Genomic DNA, 23,103 nt, shown 5'->3' with positions numbered 1-23,103 from the left:
CTCCCTTTGTAAGTACTTTCCAGCCCTTTTGCGTGCTCTGTGTATATATGCACCTTTACCTCTCCTACACTTACCTAACTGTGATGGCACCACAACACGGTTTTATAGCTCCTTTTTCCATTTCATAGCATACGTTGGAGATGTCTTAATATCAGTACATGTTTTTATTCAACTTTTTATTCAACAACAAGCAGCTCATCCTGTAAGCGGCCTCAGGTGGTCCCTGAAAATGGTTCGCTATTCACTTGACCCAGAAATTCCCACAAAACCATGTAAGCCAGCAGGTTGAGATCTTCCTTGTTCTCTTTAAGAACAGCCGAGAAACTGCCCAGGCTGTCAATGTGTGTATATCCAAAAAGCCACCGAGTATCTGAAAGATGTCGCGTTAAAGAGTGTGCCATTCCATTACCATGGTGGAATTCATTGGTGTGCCAGAAACAAACAGTGGGTCTGGGCACAGGGTCGGTGGCCCCAGAAGAGTGTTGAATTTCTGTTGTGCATACTTATAAAGGCAGAAGGTAGTGCTGAACTTCAGGGTTTGGATGTAGATTCTCCAGTTATTAACATATACAGATGAACAATGCACCTGAGATGTGCTGCCCTTCCTATAGAGCTCACTGCCCAAGTAACCCAGGCACAAGCTTCCCCTGCCCCACCATCATGATCCTCACTGAAGAGGAAGAAATTCTTCCTAAACCAAAGGAGGGGGCAGCACAGAAGGGAAAGATGTCGCTGGGGCTGGGGCTGGGGCACAGTGGGTTAAGCTGCTGCCTGTGAAACCAGCAACCCATATCGGAGCTCCTGTTTCAGTCCTGGCTGCTCTGCTTCTGATCCAGTCTCCTGCTAATGTGCCTGGGAAAACAGCAAAGATGGTTCAAGTGCTTGGACCCCTACCAATCATGTGGGATACCCGGAAGAAGCTCCTGGTTCCTGGCTTTGGCTTCGCCTAGCCCTGGCTGTTGAAGCTATTTAGGGAGTGAACCAGCAGATGGAAGATCTTTCTGTGTCTCTCCTTCTCTGTTGCTCTTTCAAATAAATAAATCTTAAAAAAAAAAAAAAAGAAAGAAAAGAGAAAAAGATATCCTAGAAGAAACAAAAAGCTATGGCTCAGAAATAAATTCACCAAAACATAATAAAATAATAAAATAAATAATAAAAATAATAAAAGAAAAATAATTTAAAAATAAACTTAACATTACTTATTTAATCTCATCCATTTTAATAGCTACATAGCATTTGTTAAATATATGCAACACATATAATTTCTGCAATACAGCTATACTATTACATTATAATACAATATAATATATTATTATATACATCTAATCTATCATTTAACTATATCCCGAGTGAGGACCTGCAGCCATTCCCTGTTTTTTTCTATGATAAGCCACATTTCAGTGACCATCCCTGTTTTTATGTGCATGTACCAGAACTTTCCTATGAGAAATGTCTAGCAGTGGTTGCAGGGGGGTACACATATTCAGAATGGCAGATGCTGCCGAAACACCTTTCTCAAAGACCACATCGCCCAACCTTCCCCACGTGGCTGAGCCCTGCTTCCTCCACTCCTAGCATTCTGCTGACATTGTAGCTTGAAAAACACAACAAATCTGTTGAAGGTTTTTGACAGATTTCTTGAATGCACGTCTTCCTTTTATAATGAGAAAAATGTTTTAAAATTACATTGAAATGTCACTTTTTAAGAAGGAAAGCGAAAGGGCCAAAATGATAAAAGTGTATCTCTGTGGGAGATGGGACATAGTCAATTTACATTTCCTTTACAATCTGAAAAAAAACTTAATTAAAAACAGGAATGTCAACATTCAAACATAAATGTTATGGAAAAAACAGTGGTTATAGAAAAAGAGGGAGAGCGAAGGGGAAAGACACCTTAAGCCCTTCTCCACTCAGTCACTGAGCTGGTTTGTTTACTACTGTAAAGCAATGCTGACTCTGGTTTGCAGAACCTAAAAACACTTTTTCAGAATAGACATTAGTGTGTTTGAAAATGCCATTACAATATGTATAATTAATGCAATCTGAAAATAGAAATGATTTGATCTCTTAGGAAAAAGTTAATAATCTCATTTTATGCTGGAATTCATCTCACGTCAGAAGGACGTTGGCTTGTAAAATAATAGAAGTTGTGTTATAAAAAAAAATTAGGGGCAAAAAATGAGTAAGTCTGGGGCTGTCGGGTTAAGCTGCCACTTAGAGATGACAGAATCCTATATGCAACTGCTTCTCTGCTTCCCATCCAGCTCTCTGCTCATGTGCTTGGAAAAGTAGCAAAGGATGGCCTGGGTGCTTGCAACCCACATGGGTAACCCGGATGGAGTTTCTGGATCCTGGCTTTGGCCTGGCCCATCCCTAGGGAGTGAACCTGTGGATGGAAGATCGATATTTCTCTCTCTCTCTCCCTGTCACTCTGCCTTTCAAATAAATATATAAATCTTATTTTAAAAAAATGAATAAGTTCATATACTGAGAAGGTTTTGCCATTGTTCATTCATTATTACACTCTAGTTTCTTTTGCAGTCAGAAGATATAAACTATTGAGCAACTGATGGTGCTTTTGAAAGTCTCCCAGGAGAGTCTTTATATGAGGATATTCAAAAGTGAGCTTATGAGGTCACTTTCAAGTGTGCTAAGTTCAGTGATTTCTTTTATTCAAAGATTTCACAGGTGAGCTATGCATGCATGACAACATTGCAAATGAATAAGTTCTATCACTTGATACACTGCCTTTAGTTTAAAATGACTGCTTTTGAAAACATATGGTCCCCAGCTGAAGTTTTATCACTGCTGCTGTTTCTTTCCCCCAAAGATTATACACCACTTTGATACATCTTATCAGGAGGAAAATATTTTCTCTTCAAGTTAGGAATGAATTTCTGCAATTGGAAACATTTCTTACATTTGAAATACTGAATCAGAACAGGCTCTTCTACTGATAGGAAAAGCCAGTAGTCGGGAATCATTAGAATACGGGGAGTTTCGAAGCAGCATGTCAGTAGATTGTCATGGAACTTTCACAAAGCTGGAGTCACCTTACTCGTCTGTCCAGCTCAGTGTCCTGTGCCAATGGGACACACATGTCAGTGCTGAGTGTGTGCAATGGCACTCTGCCAGGGGCCCATAGGGCAAGGAGGACACAGCTGACAGAAAACCTCACAGTGCAAACTCAATGAGTACATTGAAGAATTTGAGGTGAGTGGTGGCATTTGATGCAGCATTAAAGACACTGGGACACACTCATCCCATATTGGAGTGTCTGGGTTCAAGTCTAGCTCGACTACCTATTCCAGCTAAGGCTCACTTTGGGAGGTAGCAGGTGATGGCACAAGTACTTGGGTCCTTGCTGCTCATCTTGGAGACCTGAGTTCTAGGATTCTGGCTTTGGCCTGGCCTAACCATGGCTGTTGAGGGCATTTGAGAAGTGAACCAGCAGATAGAAGATCTCTCTTCCTCTCTACCCTTCACATTAAATAAGTAATAAATAAATACAAGTTAGAAAATAATTTGAGGAGGGAGCATTGCCTGTACTTAGAACAGTGAGGAGATCAAGTTCAGGATATTCGTGGTGGAAAGATCTTGATGCCCACCCACCCCATCCCATAACTCAGGAATTCCTCTGTCAGAAATCTCCCAGAGCCTGGTCCCGATTGCAAGTCCCACCACACCTGCTGCTTCTGAGATCCTATACAATGATGACTCTAGAGGTAAGGGAATCACCACTCCCTCCGCCCCAGGCTTGGGGATGGGCTGCTCTGCCTCATCTCCGACCTGGCCACCGTCTGATCTTGGCATTGCTAACTAGTCCCTTCTCCAACCCCACATCCCTTTCTCTTTCCCTCCATTTACTCTTTCTTGAGGAATCCTTCTCTACATCCCTTACCCTCACTCCCCACTCTCCCATAGTTCTGATCTGGCACAGGCAGGGTCAAAACAAGTGTTAATTTAAAAAATAAAGGTCTTAAATGTTCCAGGAGTTAATTTTTATTTATTTGAAAGGCAGAGAGACAGAGAGGAGAGAGAGAAAAAGAGAGAGAAATATCCTACCTACTGGTTCACCCTCCAAATGTCTGCAGCAGCTGGGGCTGGGCCAGCCCAAAAGTAGAAACTGGGAACTCAATCCAAATCTCCTATATGGGTGGCAGGAACCCAACTGCCTGGACCATCATTGTTGCCTCCCAGTGTGTGAATGAGCAGGAAGCTGGAACTGGGAGCAGAGCCAAAACTTGAACCCAGGTACTCCAATATGGCTTCCCAAATGACATTTTAACCACTGTGCCAGACAGTTGCTCTGCAAGTTTCTTTTAAATGAATTAATAAAGGGTCAGGTATGGCTTGGATTTTTAACATTTATGTAAAATAAATATCTTAAACATTTTCTGTTTGCTTAATTATACTGTATTTTTGGTAATGGGCTCTACAAGTTTGTTACTTACCAAATGAAGTAATTCTTTTTTATAAATTGTTTAACAGGCAGAGAGAGACACAGACAGGTAGACAGAGCTCCTATCTGCTGGTTCAATACCAAAATGCCTGCACTGGCCAGGGCTGGGCTGGGTTGCAGCTGGGAGATGGGAACTAAATCCAAGTCTCCCATGTTGATGGGCAGGAACCCAGTTGAGACATTACTGCTGCTTCCCAGGGTTTGAATTAACATGAAGCTGGAGTCAGGAGCCAGAGCTGGATATAGATCCCACGTACATCAATGTGGGATGCAATCATCTAACCACTAGGCCAAGTGTTCACCCCTACTTGTCTTTGTATTGTTGAGTTCTAAGAGTTCTTTATATATTCTGAAGATATTTTTCTTATTATTTACTTATTTATTTGAAAGGCAGAGAAACACAGAGAAGGCAGAACAGAAATCTTCCACCCACTGGTTCACTCCCCAAATGCTCATAGCAACTGGGGCTGAGCCAGGCTGACACCAGTATCCTGGAACTCGATCTGGGTCTCCCACATGGTGGCAAGGATCCAAGACCTGAGAAATCATCTGCAGCTTCCCAGGGTGTGTTTTCACAGGAAGCTAGATTGGAAGTGGAGCCAGGATTTCAACTCAGGCACTACAATTTGTGATCTTGGCATCCCACACAGTAACTTAATTGCTATGTCAGATGCCTACCCCATACCTTTCTTTTTCTTTCTTTTAAAGATTTATTTATTTGAAAGGCAGAGTTACAGAGAGGCAGAGGGAGAGAGAGAGAGGCAAAGGGGGGGGGGGGGAGAATCTTCCATCTGATGGTTCATTCCCCAAATAGCTGCAAGGGCAGGAGCTGTGCTGATCCGGAGCCAGGAGCTTCTTCCAGGTCTCCCACACAGATGCTGGGGCCCAAGCACTTGGGCCATCTTCTACTGCTTTCCCAGGCCATAGCAAAGAGCTGGATTGGAAGTGGGAGCAACTGGGACTCAAACTGACACCCATATGGGATGCCAGCATTGCAGGCAGTGGCTTTACCCACTATGCCACGGTGCTGTCCCCCCTCCTTCTTATTAACATTTCTATTTCCTTGTGAATTCTAGGAGATTACACTTCAGTTTTCCTCCTTCCTCATTGTTTACCCGTCTTTGTTACTCTTACTCCTTGTTCTCGCCCTGATTTTTTTTTTACAAGAGAACAAATCCATTTTTATTTACTTACTTTTCAATAGGTTAAATCCTTGAGGGGTACAGCACCACATGGATGCTGTGTCCAGTGGCCTTCGCAGGAAGGTTGCTTCGGAATCTGGCCTAAACCCTGCCACTGTTTCCGTGAGCACAGGTTGCCTTTCCCAGATTATCTAACCTTACTCAGATTAGGTTTGCCCCCAGGAGTCACTGCTGTTCTTTGCTTTGAACATATAAGCACACTTCTTGCCCAAGGAGAATTCAGTTTCAGCCCGAGCATAAGCACCTTCAATTTTAAGAAGCACCGTGTGCTTCCTTTGGTTCCGGAGACCTTGCTTATAGCCAGCAAAAATGGCCTTGCACCACAGTCTCCCAGACATAGTTGCCTTCTAGAAGTCCTGTTCCCAGCAGGCCTCCACAGGCTCCATGATGGCTGACACAGCCTCTGTGATTTTTTTTAAACTTATTATTGAAATATAATGCACAAATAGAAATGGCATGCATTCTAAGTGTACAGCTTGATTAAGTTTTCATGATTGAAATATATTTGTTTATCCAGCACTCATATCAGTGAGGAATGTAACATTAGCACCACTCTCATCACTACCCTCCTCAATTCTGATTCTACCCACTATTGTTTCATCATGGACCAGTTCTGCTTGTCAAGGAACTTTAAATAGTCATGTGATACATTTATTTTTGCCTTTCTCCATTTAACATTCTGTTTTTTCAATTCTTTCATATTATTGTATGTAACTGTAGGTTAATCATGGGCATTGTGGTAGGATATTCCATTATGTAAATGTATCTTAATTTATTCACTCTATTGTTGATGGGCAACGGATAGGTTCCAGTTTGAGGCTATTAGGAAAAGTGCTCTTATGAATATTCTTTTGGTAAATACATATGTACACATACACAGTCACCTGCTATATTTATATTTTTATATAGAATTTTTAATTTACAGCATATTCTATACTTGTTTAAGTAAATATTATCTTTGCAATTTTCCAAAGTGCTGATACCAATTTACACCCCTAATCAGCTGTGTGTAAGAATTTTGGTTACCTGGGCTAGCGCTGTGGCGCAGCGGGTTAACACCCTGGCCTGAAGCACCGGCATCCCATATGGGCGCCGGTTCGAGTCCTAGCTGCTCCACTTCCAATCCAGCTCTCTGCTATGGCCTGGGTGCTTGGGCCCCTGCACCCATGTGGGAGACCCGGAAGAAGTTCCTGGCTCCTGGCTTCAGATCAGCATAGCTCTGGCCGTTGTGGCCATCTGGGGAGTGAACCATCAGACGGAAGACCTCTCTCTCTCTCTGCCTCTCCTCTCTCTATGTAACTATGACTTTCAAATAAATAAATCTTAAAAAAAAAAAAAAAGAACTTTGGTTACTTTGCATCTTTGTCAACACTTGGTTTTTTTTTTTTTTTTTTTTCATTTTAGCCATTTGGGGTATAGTGATATTACATTATGACTTTATTTGCACTTTCTGGTAACTAGTGAAATTGAGTACCTTTTATATGCTTATTGGACATATGTATATCCATCTTTTTGGGTGCCAGTTTCTAATTTCTTTTCCCTTTCCTAATGTTTTGTCCTCTTTTTCAAACTGTTTTGTAGGATTTTTTTTTACACAATGTACAGACATCTTTTGTCAGGTAAGTGTATTGTGGTTTTCTTCTATTTTTTCACCTGCTTTTCAGGATTTTAAAAAGTTTTTTAAAAAATTTATTTGAAAGGCAGAGTTACAGAGGAAGAGATAGATAGATAGATAGATAGATGTCTTTCATCCACTGGTTCACTCCCCTAATGGCCACAACAACTGAGGATAGGCCAGGCCAAAGCCAAGAGCTAGGAGCCAGGAGCTTCTTCAAGGTCTTCCACGTGAGGGCAAGTGCTTTCTCAGGTGCATTAATAGGGAGCTGGATCAGAAGTGGAGCAGCTGGTTTGAGACCCACATCCATATGGGATGTTGGCATCACAGGCGAAGGCTTAACCTGCTGGTTCTGCTTTTCAGTATTTTAGTAGTGTCTTTTGATTAATAGATAGAAGGTCTTAACTTTAATATAGCTTTTTTTTTTTTTTTTTTTTTTTTTTTTTTTACAGGCAGAGTGGACAGTGAGAGAGAGAGACAGAGAGAAAGGTCTTCCTTTTTGCCGTTGGTTCACCCTCCAATGGCCGCCGCGGCTGGTGCACTGCGACCGGCGCACTGCGCTGATCCGATGGCAGGAGCCAGGTGCTTCTCCTGGTCTCCCATGGGGTGCAGGGCCCAAGGACTTGGGCCATCCTCCACTGCACTCCCTGGCCACAGCAGAGAGCTGGCCTGGAAGAGGGGCAACCGGGACAGAATCGGTGCCCCAACCGGGACTAGAACCCGGTGTGCTGGCGCCGCAAGGCGGAGGATTAGCCTATTGAGCCGCGGTGCCGGCCAATATAGCCTATTTTTTATTAGTCCTTTAAAAAAATCCTGCTTAAGAACTTTTTGTGTACTCCAAGATCTTGATAATGTTTGTTTTCTTTCACATTTAGATCATCAGCTCATCTGGTGTGAAGTGGAGATCAAGATCTTCTTCTCTATAGGAATAGCCAATTGACCTACAACCAATTATTCAGAAGATGACCCTTTCCCTATTGCACTGCAAGGTCGCCTTCATCATGAATCAGATAACCATTTAGGTATGGGCCTGTTTCTGGACTCTTATTTTGTTTCCCATTGGTCTATCTGTCCACCTTTGTGCCATCATCACTGTTTTAATTATTGTGACTTGAAAAAACTAGGTTTTGATATTTGGTAGTCACAGGTTGCCCACCTTCACTCTTCAGTTATCTTGGTTCTTTTAGGCCTTTTGCACTTCACACATATTTTAGAATCAAAATTATGTTATCTTGTCAATTCCCTGCTCCCACCCTCCCCACCACATATTCACCCTGCTGGGATGTTTTATCACTTTTAAAAAAAATATTTATTTATTTATTTGAAAGGCAGAGTCACAGAGAGGCAAAGGTAGAGAGAGAGAGGTCTTCCATCCACTGGTTCACTCCCCAAATGGCTGTAATGGCTAGAGCTGCACTGATATGAAGCCAGGAGCCAGGAGCTTCCTCTGGATCTCCCACGAGGCTGCAGGGGCCCAAGGACTTAGGCCATCTTCTGCTGCTTTCCCAGGCCATAGTGGAGAGCTGGACTGGAAGTGGAGCAACCGGTGCCCATATGGGATCCGGCACTGCAGGTGACTGCTTTTCTCTTCATTACTGGTATATAGAAATTGATCTTGTAAATAAGCTTTGAATCTAGTGATTTTGCTAACTTTAGTCATTAATTCTAATGTATTGACTGAAGATTATTTTTAGACTATATGTACACAATTGTGGCCAGTTTTGCTTACAACTCATGTCCCTTGCTAAAACCATGTTTTTATACAATTTTTTATTTGTTGATACTCTTTATTGTTATATGCCAGAATAATGGTAAGGTTCTTCAGTTCTCCACTTCCCCAAATCCTCAGCGGTCCTTGATAAAACAGGGGTTGAATTTGGAAAATGTCATTCTGCCCAGGGGTTTATAACCATATTCTGGCTAAGTACCCCTCAGTTTCATATTGAATTCCTTTAAAACTGTCAGGTAGTTTCTAGATTGTCTAAATGTTTAAATATATTTCAGTCTTCGCTTGTTTTGATCAAATTTCTTTTTTTTTTTTAATTTATTTGACAGGTAGAGTTATAGACAGTGAGAGAGAGACATATGTAGAGAAAAGTCTTCCTTCTGTTGGTTCACTCCCCAAATGGCCGCCACAGCCGGCACTACACCGATCCGAAGCCAGGCGCCAGGTGCTTCTTCCTGGTCTCCCATGTGGGTGCAGGGGGCCAAGCACTTGGGCCATCCTCCACTGCCCTCCTGGGCCACAGCAGAGAGCTGGACTGGAAGAGGAGCAACTGGGACTAGAACCGGCGCCCATATGGGATGCCGGTGCCACAAGCGGAGGATCAACCAAGTGAGCCACGGTGCCGGCCCCTAATTTCTTTCTTAACACTTTTTTTTTTTGACAGGCAGAGTGGATAGTGAGAGAGAGACAGCGAGAAAGGTCTTCCTTTTTGCCGTTGGTTCACCCTCCAATGGCCGCTGCGGCAGGCGCTTTGTACTGATCCGAAGCCAGGAGCCAGGTGCTTCTCCTGGTCTCCCATGGGGTGCAGGGTCCAAGGACTTGGGCCATCCTCCACTGCCTTCCTGGGCCATAGCAGAGAGCTGGCCTGGAAAAGGGGTAACCGGGATAGAATCCAGCGCCCCGACCGGGACTAGACCCCAGTGTGCCGGCGCTGCAAGGCGGAGGATTAGCCTGTTAAGCCACGGCGCCGGCTCTTTTTTTTTTTTTTTTTTTATTAAACTTTTATTTATTTAATGAATATAAATTTCCAAAGTATAGCTTATGGGTTACAATGGCTTCCCCCCTCCCATAACTTCCCTCCCGCCCGCAACCCTCCCCCCTCCCGCTCCCTTTCCCCTTCCATTCATGTAAAGATTCATTTTCAATTCTCTTTGTATACAGAAGATCAATTTAGTATATACTAGGTAAAGATTTCAACATTTTGCCCATATAGCAACATCAAGTGAAAAAACTACCATTGGATTACTAATTATAGCATTAAATAGCGGCTCTTAACACTCTTAAAAGATGGTAACATCTTGTTCAGCTTAGTGGGAAAGTGAACAGTAAAATGGGGTGGTGAAGTTTAAGACAAAGCTGAATTTTTATTCCATAGTAAGGAATGAGATAGGGGGAGAGGGGTAGGGGAAGGTTACTCTTTTTATTTTTTATTTTTTTAAAGATTTTATTTATTTGAGAGAGAGGAATACAGACAGAGAGGAAGAGACAAAGGTCTTCCATCTACTGGTTCACTCCCCAAATGGCTGCAACTAAAGCCAGGAGCCAAAAGCTTCTTCCATGTCTCCCACATGGGTTGAAGGCATCAAACACTTGGGCCTCCTTCCACTACTTTCCTAGGGTATTAGCACAGAGCTGGACCAGAAGAGGAATAGCCAGGACATGAACTGGTACCCTTATAGGATGCTGGCACTGCATGTGGAGGCATAGCCTATAAGCCACAGCCCTGGCCCTGGTTACAGCCTTTTTGTAACATAATTTCCCAAAATGATATCCTATTTATTTTGTGGCCATATTAGAGGATTGTGAAAAGTCTAGCCCACACTCAAGGGAGAGAATTACACAATGGTATGAGTACCAAGAGGTGGCAATATTGGGGGCCAGTGTGGTATAGTTGGTTAAGCTGGTGCCTGCAACACTAGCAACCCACATGGGTGCTGGTGAGTCCTTGCTGCTTCACTTCTGATCCAGCTCCCTGCTAATGCTCCTGGGAAAGGAGTGGGGTGAGGAGGATGGCCCAAGTGCTTGGGCCCCTGCACCCATGTGGGAGATCTGGGAGAAGCTCCTGGCTCCTGGCTTCAGCCTGGTCCTTTTGGGGAGTGAGCCAGTGGATTTAAGACTCTCTTTATCTCTCTCCCTCTCTCTGTAACTATGCCTTTCAAATGAATAAAATAAATCTAAAAAACCAAGGAGGTGATTATATTTGGGAGCATTTTAGAGGATGTTTAACACATGTTCCTTTGGCTTTCTGGAGATGACTATCTCAATATGATTCTGAAAAGGATCAGCCTGTGATGAGTGTTTGGTTCTGCACTTAAGACTCTGCTTGGGATACCCATACCTCATATCAGAGTGCCTAGGTTTGAGTCCTTGGTTCTGCGTCCAGTTCCACCTTCCTGCTAATGTAACCTCGAAGGCAGAAGGTGATGGCCCAAGTGGTCCCTGCCATCCACCTGGGAGACCTGGATGAGTCCCTGGTTCCTGGCTTTGGCATGGCCAACCCCTGGATATTGAGGGCGTTTGGAGATGAACCAGTGGATGGGAGAGCTCTCTGTGTCTTTCAAATGGATAAAATGAATTTATAAAAATCAGAAGTCACAATCAAATTATTTTTAAATATTCTTTTATTAAATTTTCTTTGCATGCCACATATTTTCCTGGACCAGCCTAATGTGTTTTCCAGTCTGTGATATAACACCACTCTTATGTGTTATAAGGGATCATTCCTTCTCAGACCTTTAATTGATACTACTCTGGTGATCTCAAATCTTTTAACCACACTGTATCATATGACTCTCCATTTGTTCTCCAAATAGCTCTAGAATTTCTACTTTTGTGTTGTATCCAATATGCCTAAAACTAAATTCATCCATTTTTAAAAGATTTATTTATTTATTTATTTGAAAGTCAATTACACAGAGAGAGGAGAGGCAGAGAGAGGTCTTCCTTCTGCTGGTTCACTCCCCAAATGGCCACAATGGCCAGAGCTGTGCCGATCCAAAGCCAGGAGCCAGGAGTTTCTTCTGGGTCTCCCACGCAGGTGCAGAGTCCCAAGGACTTGGGCCATCCTCCACTGCTTTCCCAGGCCATAGCAGAGAGCTGGATTGGAAGTGGAGAAGCCAGGTCTCAAACTGGTGCCCACATGGGATGCCGGCGCTTCAGGCCAGGGATTTAACCCACTGTGCCACAGCGCCAGCCCCAATTCATCCATTTTCTATTTCTGTTGGGACTGAACAATTATTTTAAGGCCAAAGTGGGAGGAGGTCTGTCATAAATGTAATGACACAACATAATGGTCTAAACAGCTTTTCACCTTAACTCTGCATATTCGTTCCAACACTACCTACACTTAGATGGTTACCAATGTGTATCTGTTGCAATCAGATATGATCTTCGACCAAAGCCATACATGTTTCTGCATTTGTGCCCATATATTCTATCTTCTCTTCTTTTCCAGCAAAGGCCAAATCCTTTACTCATTCATTGGGACCCATCTCCTTGGCTTCCTGTCCAAGATTTGGAGTCCACCTCTTCTGACATACTTAAGGATGTTGCTCAAGGAATATTCTTTTCCTGAATCACCAATTTTCCTATTTCCTTTGATCTTCATCATATACTAACATGGTTATGATTTTAAAAAGATCTTCTTTCTCTGGATCCCATTTATTCCTGCAGCTGTATTTTCTTTCCTTTCATTCTCAGCAAAAGTCTTGAGAAAATTGTCTACAATTGCTGCCTCCGATTTTCCTCTCAAATTAACTTTGGAATCCAGTCTAACCTGGTTTTTATCCCTGTCAGTGCACTGAGACCAGTCTTATCAAGGTCATCAATGGCCTCCATATTGCTAAATCCACGCAAGAGTCAAGTCTCAGACATCCTACTCCACCTGTTAGTGGCATGCTATGAAACTGGTTACTGTCTCTGCTTTGAATTACTTTCTTTTCTCAGCTTCCAGGAGACGGTATTTTGTTACCTGCCTCTCATTTCACTGATGCTTCCTTTCTGTCTTCACTGGTTTCTCCTCATCTCCACAACCTTTTCCTGTTGGAGAACCCTGAACTCTTATCTATTTAAATTTACTCCCTTGGTTTTAGACAGCATTTATATGCTGATGATCCCAAAGTGATGTTTCTAGTCACAACTCTCCACAACTCTGGACTTGCATAAGGCCAAAGATTACTTAAAAGTAAAAACATGTAGAAATCTTATCTGAACTTCCTTTGTGTGACTAAATTACATCTTTAGGATAGCGAGTTCCCACAAGTGCCCCCCTCAACCCCAGAGAAGTCTTAGCTGACCTTGAGCACAAAGACATTTACCCTCTCCCCCCAGATTATATAAACCAGTTTCCTTGGGGACTTAAAGCACCTCTTTTATTAAGCTGCTACAGAAACCTTTTCTCCTTTTTGGGAGGTGTTGTCACAAGAGTGCAACCACAAACATAATAAACTTTTTTTTTTTTTGGTTACTCTGTCATAAATTTACAGGTTTTCAACCACTGGAACCTAAACTAATAGGGGAAAGTTTACTTTCAATAATGACCACATATTTGACATTTCTACTTGGTTGAAACTATGCATCTCAAACTTTGTCTCAAACTATATTCACCTCCAAACCTCCATCCCATCTTTTGCTTCTGCAGTTTGCACTTACATCAATCTCACCGTATTGCACCACATATCTAGTTCTGTCAGCAAATCCTATTGCCCAGACTTTGAAAGTCTACTTCCTACCAGCTTATAGTTCCCACTTTGGTCTTGGCCACAATCATTTATTGCTTGAGTTTCTACAATAGGCTCAGCACCCTGCTCTCTTGATTTGGTCCCTGTTCTGCTTCAGGTTTCTCTCAGTACAGTAGCTAGAATGATCTTAAGTGAACAAATCACCTTTCTGCTCAAAATCCTCTCAATGAAGTCCTAACCATGGCCCACGAGGCCCTAAAAGATCTATTTGTGCCCCCTCAACTCTTTGACATCCTTTCCTTGTTTGCCTCCGATTCTGTCATATAGCACACCAGCCAACCTCCCACTTCAGGCCCAGGCACTCTCCACTCTGGAGACATAGAATATCTCTTCTTTCTGGAAGTGCACCCTCACCTCTTTCAGCTTTTCCTTCAAATACCACCTTTGCAATGAGAAATTTCCTATTTTTAAATTACAGAATTTTCACCTAATACTTCCCTCCTTCCATGTTTTTCTCTATCACTATATCATGTGCTGCATATTTTATTTGCTTCTCTGTACTAGAATTGTGACAGTCAGATGGGCTAATAGGCAGTTGAGTTAGTCCTGGGTTGGAATGAGGAAAGGGGAGTCCCTTCACGAGTGTGCCAAATGCTTTCTTCTCCCCAAAAGTTATCTTCAGCAAGATGAAAGTGCGGGATCCCACTGCATGCCTCCCTTGAAAAGCTGCCTTTACCAAGACAAGACTGTCAATGCAACCCTTCCAAGTTTCTAGTTTTATCATGAGCAGGCTAGACAGGATTACAGTTCTGGCTCCTCTGATGGGTTTTGTTCCCTGCCCTTTGATTGTGATTCTCCCCTGAAATTATGTGAAAGACTCCATTTCCACCAGTTTCTCCTGTCTTCCTTTCTTGGAGTCTCCCTCCTGGCAGGTTTCTGACTTAAATAAATCTTGCTTTGCTCATTGCCTTGTTCACATGGAAATTCTTCTGTAACAGAACGAGGTCCATGAGGCAGAGGTTTCTGTTTTGCTCCCATTGTATTCCTAGCACCTGGATCATTGTTGAATACTGAGTGAATAAATGAAAAGTGTGGGAAGTAAACCCCATTCATGGGATTGAAAAGTTCTTTATAGAACTTTATAGTGAAGGGATGTAAAAGGAAATTCAGTGATGCTAACAGCCTGAACTTTGCATTTAACCTTATCCTGCTTCTCCCCAAAAGTTATCTTCAGCAAGATGAAAGTGCTGGATCCCAGGAAAACCTCGAAGGTATAATGGGCACCAGCAGTGCCAAGCCCTAGGGGTGCAGCAGTGAATAATGAAGAAGAATTACTTCCTGACTTCAGAGTTTTAACTTTCCACTTCTGGTTTCATCCCATAATTTAGTAGCGACTCTTTAACAGAGAACAGAATGACTTACCAATAGTGTCTTAACTGTATTCTGAGTATTTTTAAACAAAAATACTTTGTGACTTTCACATCTCACATCAATCTTTGTGTGTAGCATGGCTTTCTGCTTCATCTAGGTCCCTTTGGTAACCAGCATTCAGACACACACACACTCACACATGGTCAGTATTCATTAAACACATAATCCTATTGAAATGATCACAAAGATTCATACAAAAGGCCTGTATATTTTCTTGATCTCCTAGGATGGAAATCTTCAGATAAATCTTTATAAGAAAAACAAAGTATTTCTTCTCACATCTAACTTTCCTCTATTTGTCAACATATTAAAATAGCCGCAAAATATGCTCTCCAAGATACAATGAAGTCCTTTTGCAATGTTTTAAATTATCTTTCTCCTGTCCCCACTGTGACCTACATTATGTTGCTTAACTGGGCAATGTCATCGCTGAACTTAGTATCATGATTCACTGGTCTATCTCCTTGATGTTCCAACTTAGCCTTTGTATTACATGGCAGAAGCCTTCAAAAATGTCATGGAATGTGTATTATGAAAAAAAACTGTCCATGTATTTCAAGATTTCTTAACCAAAAATACTTAATTCTATTTTCCATCCCTTTTATTTTTTATTTTTTTTTTACAGGCAGAGTGGACAGTGAGAGAGAGAGAGAGAGAGAGACAGAGAGAAAGGTCTTCCTTTACCGTTGGTTCACCCTCCAATGGCTGCTGTGGCTGGTGCGCTGCGGCTGGCGCACAGCGCTGATCTGAAGCCGGGAGTCAGGTGCTTCTCCTGGTCTCCCATGTGGGTGCAGGGCCCAAGGACTTGGGCCATCCTCCACTGTACTCCCGGGCTACAGCAGAGAGCTGGCCTGGAAGAGGGGCAACCGGGACAGAATCCGGCGCCCTGACTGGGACTAGAACCTGGTGTGCTGGCGCCACAAGGCGGAGGATTAACCTATTGAGCCGCGGCGCCGGGCATTTCCATCCATTTTTAAAAAAGATTTATTTATTTGAAAGGCAGTTTACAGAGCAAGATCTTCCATCCGCTGATTCACTCCCCAAATGGCTGCAATGGCTGGAGCTGAGCTGATCCAAAATCAGGAACCAGAAGCTTCTTCTGGGTCTCCCATGTGGGTGTGGGGGGCCAAGGACTTGGGCTGCTTTCCCAGGCACATTAGCAGGGAGCTGGGTTGGAAGTGGAGCCCCTGGGAATTGAACTGATATCCCTACAGGATGCCGGTGCTGCAGGACGAGGGTTTAACCCACTGCAACACAGTGCAGGCCCCTTTAATTTTCTTTCTTTCTTTTTTTTTTAATTTAAAGATTTATTTACTTATTTGAATGGCAGAGTTAGAAAGAGACAGAGAGACAGAGAGATCGAGCTTCCATCCACTGTTTCACTCCCAAATGGCCACAACAGCCGGGGTTGAGCCAGGCCGAAGCCAGGAGTCAGAAGCTTCCTCATGGTCTCCCACGTGGGTGCAGGGGCCCAAGAAGTGAGGCTATCTTTTGTTGCTTTCCCAGGCACATTAGCAGGAAGCTCAATTAGAAGTGGAGCAACTGGCACTCATATGGGATGCCTGCACTGCAATCCAGTGGCTTAACCTGTTGTGCTACAGTGCCAGCCCTCCTATAAGTTTTTTGGAGCACCCCTATATTTATACCTACATATACATCATCAACTCATTTTCAAAATATTCAGTGCCATTTAGCTCCCTCTGTTCTTTTTCCCAAGGTGTACTGTCAGCTCTGTACTTTCAGAGTCTATGTTCTTGTGCACCTCAAGAGTCCTCACTGTCCCACCATGCTAGATCTTGTGCTTTTGCAGGAGCTAGTTAAAATTTCCTCTTTAGAGATTTTTTTGGGAACATCCTGATTCAACATCATTCCTTGATTCTAAATGCCTTAACAACTCATATGACATTTTACTCTTTGTTGCATTCATTTATATATTCCTTCGATTTGCTTTCTGATAATCCCTTTTTTTTTCCTCTGAAAAAAAAAAAAAAGCTCCCATGTGGGGCTGGTGTCATGGTATGGCTGGTGAAACCACAGCCTGTGACAACCGCATCCAATGCTGGAGTGCCGATTTGAGTCCTGGCTGTTCCTTTTCAGATCTAGCTTCCTGCTGATGTGACTGGGAATGTAGCAGAGGATGGCTGAGTGTTAGGCCCCTGTTACCCCATGAAAGACCAGGATGGAGATCCTGGCTCTTGGCTTCTATCTGGCCCAGACCTGGCTGTTGCAGCCATTTGGGGAGTGAACCAGCAGATGGAAGATCTCTGTCACTCTGGCTTTCAAATAAATATTTAAATATTTAATGAATGAATATTTAAATAAGGTTCTCATTGTTTTAATACATATTAAAGGAGAGATAAAATCAGTGATTTGATAAGCAATCTAGGTAAAAGTAGTTAATTTTTGAGATTTAAATAGTTAAGTCTAGATGGGAACATTTTAACATGGAAAATGAAATGTACTGGTGACATTAACAGAGTTCACTACTTTATAGTCACATTTAAGTGGCATAACATCTACTTTTGGACTCTTTCCAACATTTATTTGTAAGGTAATTTGGCTTTTACTGGGGGCACATGATTGCTTTTTTTCTCTTTTGGCTTCCTGTCATATATTTTCCAGCACTTAATTGGTTCAGAATATATGAGAAATTAGATGTTGATTTAGGAAAGATGGGAAAATCATGGGCTAACTCACAAAATTAATTCATGAAACTTTTTTTTTAGACTTTTTACCCAACAGTTCATAGTTGACCTTTTAAAAATTCCCAGCCTGATCTCCCAACGTGGGATCCCAGTTTACAAGGGTATTTTGCCCTACTTTGGAATACTTTTAACTTCGTCGCCAGATAAGGCACAGGAGGGATTGCACCCTAAGCAGTTTATCCCTGACGCCTCTGAGGCAGGTTGACCCCCCCCCCCATCACTTTCTAACCACCCCAAAACGCTGCCCTCATTTTAACACTCTGCAGAGACGCAGCGTGAGGCACGTGAACCGCAGGCAGCCTGGATAAACACATTTTCACGCTGGCACGTGCTTGGAACGACAATCACCTGGAAGGGTCCGAGAGGGGCGCTCTCCACGACAAAGGGGACCTAGCCGTCCGGCCTCTCGGTCGCAGGCTTCCATGGGTGGGCACCGCAGGCTGTGCCGGCTTCAGCGCAGCCGAGCGCGGGCGGGAAAGCGGCCGCCTCAGACCGAAGTAAAAGTGACGGCTCTCCCGGGGGCGGGCGTGCGGGGCAGCCGAGCACCGAGGCCGCGCGGCGGGTCCGCCCGTAAACTCGGCGCCGCGACCCCGCTCCGCGCCGCGCGCCGCGCGCGGGGAAATCGGCGCGGCAGTTAAAACCGTTACCGCCCCCGAGTTTTGAATTGGTTCAAACTTGGCTCTCGCCGCCCGCCCCGCCCCCGCCGGGAACTCCGCGGCGCCGGTTCCCGCCAAGAGCCGCGAGCGCGTAGCCCCGCCCTCCAGCCGGTTCCCGCCACCCCACCCTTCCCGCCTTCTGCCGGCGGCGGCCTCCGGGCCCCCCCTCGAGCTGTCCCGTCCCCGCCTTCCGTGCCCACCGCTTTGCGAGAGGCGCCGAGCGTTCAGCCAAAGAACAAAGAGACGGCGGCGGCGGCGGCCGCGCTTCCACACAGTGAGCCGCGTCCCTCAGGCCGGGCCCCGCCGCTCGCGCGCACGCGCCGCCCGCGCGCCCGCCGGCCCGCGAGTCCCGAGCGCGCTCTGCGTGGGGCTCGCTCGGCGCCTCCGAGCCCGGCAGGCCCTGTGATTGGACGAGCGCCCGCCTCGCATCCCGCCAATCGGGGCGGCGCTTGATTGGACTGGGGGGGCCAAATAAAAGCGATGGCGATTGGGCTGTCGCGTTTGGCGCTCGGTCCGGTCGCGTCCGACACCCAGTGGGACACAGAAGGCAGTGGAGCCCCGGCGGCGGCGGCGGCGGCGGCGGCGCGCGGGGGCGGCGCGCGGGAGCGGTGCGGGTTGGCGCGCGGGACGAAGGTAACGCGCGCTGTCGGCGGCTCGGCCGGCGGGGTTCCGGGAGTGCGACCCAGGGCGGCGGCGACGCGGGGACCTGCCCGCCGCTTCCTTGCCGGTGCCGGGTATCGTCCGAGCGGGGGCTTCCCCGGCCGTCGCTCTCGCGGGCGCGGGGGAGGGGTGAGGGGAGACCCCCTCTGAGGGCGCCGTGTGAGGGGCGGGCCGGCCCGCGCGACCCCGCGAGTGGGGCAGCGCGGACCCTCCCCGGAGATGCGAGGGGAGAGCCGCGGCGTGCGCGGGGCGGGGGGGGTTCCCGTCGCCGTGGCTGCCCGCGCCGGGGCGCCGGGGCCGGGGGCGTTCCGGTGCCCGGTGCGGGTGGTCGCCCCGAGCTTCAGGTCTCCTTTGTGTGGCGGGGCCGCGGGAGCGCCCGGGTGGGACGGGACAGACACAAGTTGGTGGGACCGAGCCGCGAGTCCGCACTCAGACAAAGGACGGACTGTGTCTCTGGAGAGCTCGGCGTGAGGGCAGGGCATGACACGGGGGTCCCCGGGCGCGGGTGGGCAGGGCTCGGTCCCGCCCCGCGCCGGCTCCGGGCAGCGGCCGCGACGTGGGAACTCCGGAGGCGCTGGGCATCTGACGTCTCGCGGAGACCCCGCGTCCGCCGCAGACTCGGGCGGGGGGCGCCTCCCGGCCGGGCTGCGTGTGAAGTTTGAGGGCAGCGCGGAGCTGGCGTCCGCCCCCCGGGTTTTGTTCGTTCCGAGGGCGTCCTGTGGAGTTCCCGCTTCTTTGTGCGACCCCCTCCACTCAGCAGCACAGCTCTGCCGCGGGGTTACTTTTTGGAATTGGGAGGACGCACGAAGCGCGAGATTTCGGAAAACTTGGTGAACGCATAGGGAGTTCCCAGTTTTTAAAGAATCATACTCGTTTTTTTTTTTTTTTTTTTAAAGAAATTACAAGCTGTTTTGACTAACTTGTGTGGTACATCTGGGACTGGCGACAGGTGCTAACGAAGTCAACTGTCATTTAGTCAGCGGTTATTTCCCAATCCCGAGGGGTTGAATGAAGATTTGATGGTAGAAATAGGTGATCCAGATAAAATGCCCATTCCGAATATATGTTTAGGCTCTGGGGTTAGCAGTTTCTTACTAGTTGGTCTTGCTTTCCCTGAACAATAGCTTTGGTGAGTCTGAAAAGACTGGATGCAGAAGTGTTCGTTGCTTAAAAAATTGAATGTGTGCTGCCCACAGTTAACCTGAAATTCCTTTGTTTTTCACCCAGGATCTGTGAAATTTAGATTCATTTGGAAATAAGAATCTTTATTTAAAGTGTTTTACTATGAGGTTTACTTTCTAGGTTTCAAGAAGTTAGGTTTAATTTTATGATGTTTTAATGTCACATAACACAGCACTTAAATCTTTAAAAATGACTAATTCTGGAATAGTGGAATGTTGTCAATACGTGGGTTTTGGAGTTTATTTTCTATTACTCTTTGTTATTAAGCACTTAGAAGAATGCAGAACAAGTATATAATCTTAACTGGTTTATTTAATTTTATTTGCAAGAAAATAAAAAACATTTAGGGTATATTTTAATTTCCTGTACATAATCCCCTTAAAATTAGGCATACTGGATTCTAGTCTGTTCTATTCTAGATATAAAGAATTCTATTCTCCATTTTTGGAGGTGTGTTGGGGAGTGTAATATTTAGGGAAAATTGCTCTTTTAAATTCTGACTTTTGTAGAAAGTGAGTATGTTCCAAGAAAGGAAGTTAGAAAAACATAGGCTATCTTCTGAAGGTCAAATAAGCATCTACTAACTTGTGGTTTTAGAGACACGGAGACAAATGCAGTGTAAAATTTTGTGTTACATCTATTTTGCAGCGTTTTGGACACCACTGAGCAACACATTCCAGGTGCTACTCTAAGGGTTGACATTATGAAGTCACATTTACGTCCATGTTATTTGCTGACAATTATGTATTTAAAATAGTAGTAACCTTGGGTATTTTGTTATGAGCTAGTTGTGCAGATTTTTGGCAGAAATTTTGGTATTTTAGGATAAGAAATTCTAATTTTGCCCTTGTGTATTCTGTATTTGATAATCACTATCTGTACTTGTCATAGATATTTTTTAAAAAAGTCTCTCTGAGAAATTGGTTTAAACCTTGTTTTAAATTATTTTTGAAAGCGTTATGAATCTTTTAATTTAGAATTACTTAGTTTAAGTAGCAGTATAAAAAGTACTTGTTGATTTGGTGTAGTTAGATAAAACAAAAATACTTTAATATTGGCTTTGCTTGCACGTGTACATATAAGTGATGGTCTATTTTGGCCATTTAAAAATTTTAGGCAGATTTCTCTAGGTCACACTGGAGCTTTTCCAGGATATCTTTTATCCTTTGAGGTGGCATTCTCAAGGGATGTGAATTTAATTTATTATTAACCTTTAAATGAGCCATGAGTAAGAAAGTTGGCCTGCTTCTTTTAAAAAACTGACAACTTGGTTGATCATACAATGAATTTGGGGGTCACTGAGAAATGATATATGAGTTATCCTTGAAGTCTTTATGCGTGTATTGTTGATGAATACAGTTTTTGTAAATGATGACGAATTCTATATGGATTGGTGAAACCATTAGTTTGAATGAGAGCATAAGTGGAGACAAGCAATTTGTTAAATTCAGAGAATGGTTCCTGTTCAGATGATGTACTTTACCTTCCAGAGCCCCTCCCTCAATTTCCAGGCACTCTTGTGTTCTCAGAAGTCTTTGTTCATACTGTTATTACAGTATGTATCAAATTGTATTGTAATCACTTGTTTATGCATTGGGCTCCTTCACTGCACTCTAACTGCCTGGAGGCAGAGGCTCTCTTATTTTTCTTAATATATACCTAGCACTTATGTTGGCAGTTGCTAGAAAACACGGACTTTAATAATTGAATGAATTAAGAGAATATAGAAAATATAGGGAAATCATTTGACAGAGGAACTTGCAAAGCAATCAGGATATATTTGTGTTATAGAGAACTTTGGAAAATATTTTTTCTCCATTTCTGAGAAGCAATGTGATTACAAAGAAAAATAATTGTCAAGATAAATTAGTCTTAAGGTTCTTCCTAGTTATAATTTATGATATTGAAAATTAGAAGTCCTTTAGGTACAATTATTAGTATTCATGTTTGGTGTTTCAGGGAACTAGAGAGAAGCTTGATAAATCATCTGGATGTTTAGCATATAGTAGCTGTTTAATTTGATTTATGTTGATGTTGATGATCCTTGGACAAAAATATAAGGAAGGGAGAGGGTAAGAGAGGGTAGCACATCTTTTAATTCAAAGATGTCTGGTTAGAATTAATGAGTTCTTTATTGAAATAATTTGAGGTAAGTTTTTAAAAAATTACCAGTTTAAAAGAATTTGAAAGGCAGAGAGGCAGAGACGGAGAGCTCCCCAAATGCTTGCAAATAGCTGGGGGTGGGCCAGGCCAGAGCCAAGAGTCCAGAACTTAATCTGGGTCTTCAGTGTGAGTGGTAGGGACTCAAGTACTTGAGCCATCTTCTGTGCCTCCTAGGATGTACATTAGGAAGAAGCAGGAGGAGGGCTGGGAGTCAAACCCAGGTACTCTGATATGAAAGATGGCCAGACCAAGGGACGTCCTAACTGCTGTGCGTAATGCCTACCCCTGAGGTAGATTTTGGAGCTAAAACTGAAGGAAATAGTGACACTAATTGTGAATCATTATTGGGACACTATTCATTCTTTTAAAATGATACAGATATCATGGGGCCGGCATTGTGGTGTAGCAAGTTAAGCCTCTGCCTGTGATGCCAGCATCCCATGTGGCTGCCATTTCAAGTCTTGGCTGCTCCATTGATTCAGTTCCCTGCTAATGCACCTGGGAAAGCAGCGGAAGATGGCCTAAGCTCTTGGGCCCTTGCATCAACATGGGAGACGTGGAAGAAGCTCCTGGCTTCAGATCAGCCCAGCTCTGGATGTTGTGGCCATTTGGGGGATGAACC

General features: G+C 44.3%; 1 protein-coding gene and 1 pseudogene across 13 annotated transcripts in view; one reads left to right on the top strand and one right to left on the bottom strand.

Moving 5' to 3' along the window:
• Positions 1-5,667: 5,667 nt before the first annotated feature.
• Positions 5,668-6,009, bottom strand: LOC133764351 (large ribosomal subunit protein eL33-like; annotated as a pseudogene).
• A 12,721-nt stretch (positions 6,010-18,730) lies between these two features.
• EZH2 (enhancer of zeste 2 polycomb repressive complex 2 subunit) overlaps positions 18,731-23,103 on the top strand; it is a 74,713-nt gene continuing 70,340 nt past the window's right edge. For 11 of the 13 annotated variants that reach the window (XM_062191948.1, XM_062191430.1, XM_062191615.1 and 8 more), the window contains exon 1: positions 19,091-19,109. The gene's annotated coding sequence lies outside the window, so the exon portion shown is untranslated. Of the gene's footprint in view, positions 18,751-19,054; positions 19,110-23,103 lie in introns of those variants that run through there. The other 2 variants (XM_062191246.1, XM_062191154.1) reach the window with 2 other exon arrangements.

This window comes from Lepus europaeus, chromosome 1, assembly GCF_033115175.1.
Source record: "Lepus europaeus isolate LE1 chromosome 1, mLepTim1.pri, whole genome shotgun sequence".
NCBI lineage: Eukaryota > Metazoa > Chordata > Mammalia > Lagomorpha > Leporidae > Lepus > Lepus europaeus.
The sequence above is the reverse complement of the archived record's forward strand: the minus strand, read 5'-3'. Positions and strand labels throughout refer to the sequence as shown.